Source organism: Crocuta crocuta, unplaced genomic scaffold (assembly GCF_008692635.1).
Source record: "Crocuta crocuta isolate KB4526 unplaced genomic scaffold, BGI_CrCroc_1.0 scaffold2089, whole genome shotgun sequence".
NCBI lineage: Eukaryota > Metazoa > Chordata > Mammalia > Carnivora > Hyaenidae > Crocuta > Crocuta crocuta.
Genome location: NW_027528665.1, coordinates 35,879 through 41,789, shown reverse-complemented (window position 1 = coordinate 41,789; position 5,911 = coordinate 35,879). Strand labels below are relative to the sequence as shown.

Below are 5,911 nucleotides of genomic sequence, written 5' to 3'. Positions count from 1 at the left end.
CTCAGCCACCTCCCTCAGGCTCGAACAGGATAAATGTAAATAACAACCCCCACTCCACCCCCGAGCCCAGCCTTTTCCCGTTTTGGGCGCCTGAACTTCCGGGTGCGGGTTTCCTGCCTCAGTGGGCTTAATTCCGGGGCGGGAACATCGAAAGCTGTGGAGCGTAGACGGTTCGGCCCGGGGCCCGTTCGACCTTCCTACAGCTTTCGCTGCCCGTCAGCGGCCTTCCTCTTCGCACCTGCAGTTTGGACGTGTAAAACTTTCCCCAGGAGAGCCGCGGAGAATTCTCGATGGCTTTTCCGTCGCCATGTGTGTCAGGCCGTTTCTCTCGCCGTTAGGTGGCACTGTTGCGCACTCGACCCATGAGACGCCTCCACCCCCTCCCTGCGCCTTTGAAAAAACGCGGAGCGGCCTTTTCATTTGTTTGTTTCTTTTTTTTTTTTGTACACCGAAAAAAAAAAAAAAATTGCCCTCCTGTCTAAGCCTGCGCGGCTTTGGGCTGCCTTTGCTGGATTTGATTCTTTTGCGTGCTAGGGACCCGCGGCAAACCCGTAGCCCTGAGATTGCCTTCTAGCTTTCAATGTGCCTTTCTTCCATTGTTGCCTGCGTTCCTAGATAATTTGGATTTCTGCGTCTCTAAGTCGTCTGTTTTTTGGCTCCCCCCCCATACCCCAAACATCGTGAAAACCGGGGTGCGTCTTCATATCTCCCTAGTCTATTTTATCTGATTACGATAAAAGAGCAGCAATGAAACTTCTCCATAGTTTCATATTTCAAACTAAATATTTTTCTCATTACCAGGGGGGCCACATTCTTCATGATTGAAAACTGGGAAGAAAGCACAACTGTCCTAAAGAGACAATCCCCGAAATGAAAATGTTTCTTCAGAACTGTCATTCTGGGAACAATGCCTTCGGTGGCCTTCCTGCTGAAGTGACAGTACATGCTCCTGGCTCAGTCCTAACCAGGGCAGTTCCTCCCTAGCTAGTTCCGCGAGTGTGGGTCCCATCATGACCACACACGTGCGAGCACTCCGGCCTCCAGCAGCTCTTTTCGAGCTCCTGATTCTCCGCAGGCAGTCGCTCACACATGCAAAGCCACATCTATCAAATCATTTTCAGAACTCTCGGACCAGCCCTGTTCTGAGAATGGACACTCAGTCACACTAAGGTCAATGTCCTGACTGTTCTATTCTTCTGAGATGGAGAACCAAGTTACAGGGACACTAAGGAACATGTCTGCTACCTTTCAGCCAGAGAGCGTACCAGATGAAGTCGTGACAGCATTGCTGCCAATCCTAGGCGACCTTAGATGCGTTCACATCTTCTCTTTTTCGCTCTCGTTTAGCATGGGTATTTTGGTTTACGTAACAGTGAACTAATTTAATCATTTAGAAGGTAAACAAGGCAGGACAAAGTATTCATTGTATCTTTAACACAATCACCTCCAAACCTTCCCTCTGAGAAGGCGATCATGGAGCAGACACCAGACGGTTAGAAGGACCAAACATATAAGGCTGTAGGAAGAGACTATTCCAGGCAGGGACAACTGTGATCACCACTGCACTAAGCAGGGAAGCAGCCCGGGTGTTGGAGGAAGAGGAGCAGGCCCGAGTTAGTGCCCTGAAGGCATGAGATGAGATTGTTTAGACATGAAAACAGCAGCAGTAGATGAGCCCAGAAGGGGATGCATACAGGATGTGTTCAGAAGGTCGCATGCAGACGACTTGGTGCTGGGTTGCAGTGGAGACCAAAGGAACACGGCACATGAAGCGGCGTGCTTGGGACGTGTTCAGTGTCGGCTTCCTGCTGGCCATCCTTCAAAGCCACAGACAAATCTGGATCTCAGGGGACAGGTTGATGGATGAGGTACGTAAGTGGGAGGTCATGTCGTCTCCGTGCTCCATGTTGGAGCCAAGGATGAAACAACCCACAAAGTGTAGAATGAAGGGCCCTGTTAAACGCTCTGGGGTGTGAGAAGAGTGAGCAATCAATACGGACAAGCAGCACAGTGGCCACTGGGTTTGGAGAACTTCACCCAAGGGGCAAATTGTCATAGGCCCTAAAATACAAATTCGAAGAAAGGGAGGGAGGAGGCACTCATGACATGTATCAGAGGCATCAAACGTGCATTAGGTTGAGGAGAGGACTTCGGGAAAGGGGTTCAATGGTGATCTTCACAATAACCGTTTCTTCCGGGGTGGGGCGGGCAGGCCCATAGACGCTGGATTGAAGGGAAAGCGAGGAAAATGGTTGCAGAACAAAGGGAGATGGCTGTTTGCAGCATCACAGCAATGTGGTAGTGTCTCAGAACATACTGGGAAAAGAGATGGCTTTACATTTCATTTTGCCTTGTGTCACGGGTGAGAACTGGGATTATGCTCAAATATAACGGAATGATTGAGAAAGAAATGCCCAGGTGATAGTTTGAAATCATTGCAAAGGTCTACTCCTCCTCAAGCAGATGGGTTTGGGATTCAGGTGAACGGCCCGGGCTCAGGTGGCATCACCTGATTCCCCAGGGGTAGCAGAGATGCAGGTGCAGATCAGGTGTAGCTGGAAGTGGTGAGCGTTCCTGTCTGGTAACAGCTCTTTTTTTCTTTTTACAAATGTGTCCCCATTCAACTTCGTGAGAAGCTTGTGTCCTGGGCTTCAGGAGGCTACTGCGCACAGAAAACAGAGGTGTGGAGGGTGCAGGGTTTGTTCTTCATTGCGATGTACCAGGAGAGAGGAAAGAGCAAAGACCTGTTTTGCGAGGGAGAATTGATAGCCTTTAATCTGGGGAAGGAGTGGCCTAGTAGAACGTGACACGACTTAGTGGGCAGCGAACTGGAGACTCTCTAAAGGGCTGAAGGCCAAGGCTGTCCATGTATTAGAGGGACGGAGCTGGAGAACAGGCCATCCTTTCGGGGATGGTGAGAGAGAGGAAGGCTAGACAGGGACTCAAGGGTGGGGAGCGGGGCTGCTGATGTCCAGGGTCCAAGGCAGGTGCGTGGGGCCCCGGGAAGTCTGAGGTGGGGAGCACAACCCTGAGAACACAGAGGACGCGGAGTGGCCGGCTGATGGGCCTGGAGGCTGAGAGGACAGCAACTGCGGCAGCGGAACAACGTGTTCACAGGCTGGAGTGCGCAAGGCAGCTGGACACGCGTCACCCGAAGGACGGTCGGACGGTCGGAGCGTCCAGGAATCGAGGAATAGCACCCGGATACAAGTACCGGAGCCCTGGACGGGACAGGAAACCTTCCTCAGGACCCGGTGCACCGACTGATGGCTCCTTTACTCAGCCGCCTCACTCAGGCTCGAACAGGACAAATGGAAATAAGCACCACGACCCCACTCCACCCCCAAGCCCAGCCTTATCCCATTTGGGGCGCCGGAACTTCCGGGCGCGGGGTTTCCTGCATCTGTGGGCTTAATTCCGGGGCGGGAACATCGAAAGCTGTGGAGCGTAGACGGTTCGGCCCGGGGCCCGTTCGACCTTCCTACAGCTTTCGCTGCCCGTCAGCGGCCTTCCTCTTCGCACCTGCAGCTCCGACGTGTAAAATCTTCCCAGGAGAGCCGCGGAGAAGATGGCTTTTCCGTCGCCATGTGTGTCAGGACGTTTCTCTCGCCGTTAGGTGGCACTGTTGCGCAGTCTACCCATTAGCCGGCCTCCACCCCCTCCCTTCGCGTTTGAAAAAACTCGAAGCGCCCTAATNCCTGGCCCTCCCTTCTACGCCTGCGCGCCTTGTGCTGCCTTTGCTGGATTTGATTCTTTTGCGTGCTAGGGACCCGCGGCAAACCCACAGCCCTTGATTTCCATTATACCTTTCAACGTGCCTTTCTTACATTGCTGCCTTTGTTTCTAGGCAACTTGGATTTCTGCATCTCTAAGTCGCCTGCTTTTGGGCTTCTCCCCGCACGGAGTGATTACCAGGGTGCGTCTTCATCTCTCCCTAGTCCAGGAAGGAGTATCTTGGAGGTTTAGCAACCTTTTTTCCAGTCTCCTATCTACCCCGTAATCAGATAAAAGAGCAGCAATGAGACTGGTCCATAGTTTCATATTTCAAAGGAAATATTTTTCTCATTACCAGGGGGGCCACATTCTACAGGACAAAACTGGAAAGAAAGCACAACTGTCCTAAAGAGAAAATCCCCGAAATGAAAATGTTTGCTTCAGAACTTGTCATTCTGGGAACAATGCCTTCGGTGGCCTTCCTGCTGAAGTGACAGTACAGGCTCCTGGCTCAGTCCTAACCAGGGCAGTTCCTCCCTAGCGGGTGTGGGTCCCATCATGACCAGACACGTGTGAGCACTCTGGCCTCCAGCAGCTCTTTCCGGGCTCCTGATTTCTCCGCAGGCAGTCGCTCACACAGGCAAAGCCAGATCTGTCAAATCATTTGTAGAACTCTCGGGGCCAGCCCAGGTCTGAGAACGGACACTCTCAGTCACCCACGGCCCATGTTCTGACGGTCCTTTTCTTCTGAAATGGAGAAACCAAGTCACGGGGACACAAAGGAACATGTCTGCTGCCTTTCAGCCAGAGAGCGGACTAGATGAACAAGTCGTGACAGCGCTGCTGCCCATCCTAGGCGACCTTAGATGTGTTAACATCTTCTCTTTCTCCCTCTCATCAATCATGGGATCTCATCTTTAAACTATTTTTTCATTATTTTAAAATAGTTTTTACTGTTTATTTTTGAGAGAGGGAGGGACAGAGTGCGAGGGGCAGAGCGGCAGAGAGAGAGGGAGACACAGAATCTGAAGAGGACTCCAGGCTCCCAGCTGTCAGCACAGAGCCCGACACAGGGCCGGACCTCAGGAACCGCGACATCATGGCCTGACCGGAAGTCGGACTCTCAACCGACTGAGCCAGACAGATACCCCTCATGGTGTCTCATTTTAAATAACAGTGAACTAATTTAATCATTTGGATGGAAGGCAAGTCAGAGGAATGTACTCATTCTGTCTTTAACACAAACCTGCCAAAACCTGCAGGAGTTATCAGGGGAACACCTGAGTCCCTGTGGATTTAAAGGGAGATTCTGCAGAAGAAACTAGAGTCCGGCGTGAACATGGGGAAGCAAAGGAAAGCAAGAAAGCGTGCAACCATGAAGCGAATGCTTAGTCTCCGAGATCAGAGGCTAAAGAGAAGGATAGATTGAAACCTAAAAAGAAAGAAAAGAAAGATCCCAGGGCAATCAAGGAAAGAGAAGTCCCCCAACATCCTTCCTGCTTATTCTTCCAATATAACACACAGCTGGGCCCGCCTTACCACATCCTGGTTGATACCAACTTTATCAACTTTTCCCTTAAAGCCAAACTCGATTTAGTACAATCAATGATGGACTGTCTGTATGCCAAGAGTATCCCTTGTATAACTGAGTGTGTAATGGCTGAAATTGAGAAATTGGGGCAAAAGTATCGAGTGGCTCTAAGGATTGCCAAGGACCCAGGATCTGAACGATTACCATGCACACACAAAGGAACCTATGCAGATGACTGCTTAGTACAGACTCAGCACACGCAGCACAAGTGTTACATTGTGGCCACAGTTGACCGGGACCTTAAACCAAGGATCCGGAAGATCCCTGGAGTCCCATCATGTACATTTCTAACCATAGGTACAACACGGACGGGATGCCAGAGGATTATGGAGCCCCTCGGTTCTAATTCTAACACTCTAAAGACAGAGGTCCTGTGCCTACCTTTACCAACTCTTTCTCTTGCCAGTTCATAGAGCGATACGCTGTAGCATGAATTATTCTCCTTCCCCATTTGCTCTGTTATGAGCGGAGTATGGTTAAATACACTCATTTTTTGATGTGGTTTTGAAATTGATACTTTGTATCATTTTGAATTTTGTTGCATCGTTTTATAAATCAAATGACTGCACATATAAAAAAAAATAAAGGGAGGTTCTGCAGCAAACT

General features: G+C 50.5%; 1 pseudogene; it reads left to right on the top strand.

The window, feature by feature from the left end:
• The first annotated feature begins 5,053 nt into the window (after nt 1-5,053).
• Nucleotides 5,054-5,704, top strand: LOC144224330 (rRNA-processing protein FCF1 homolog pseudogene; annotated as a pseudogene).
• Nucleotides 5,705-5,911: the final 207 nt, after the last annotated feature.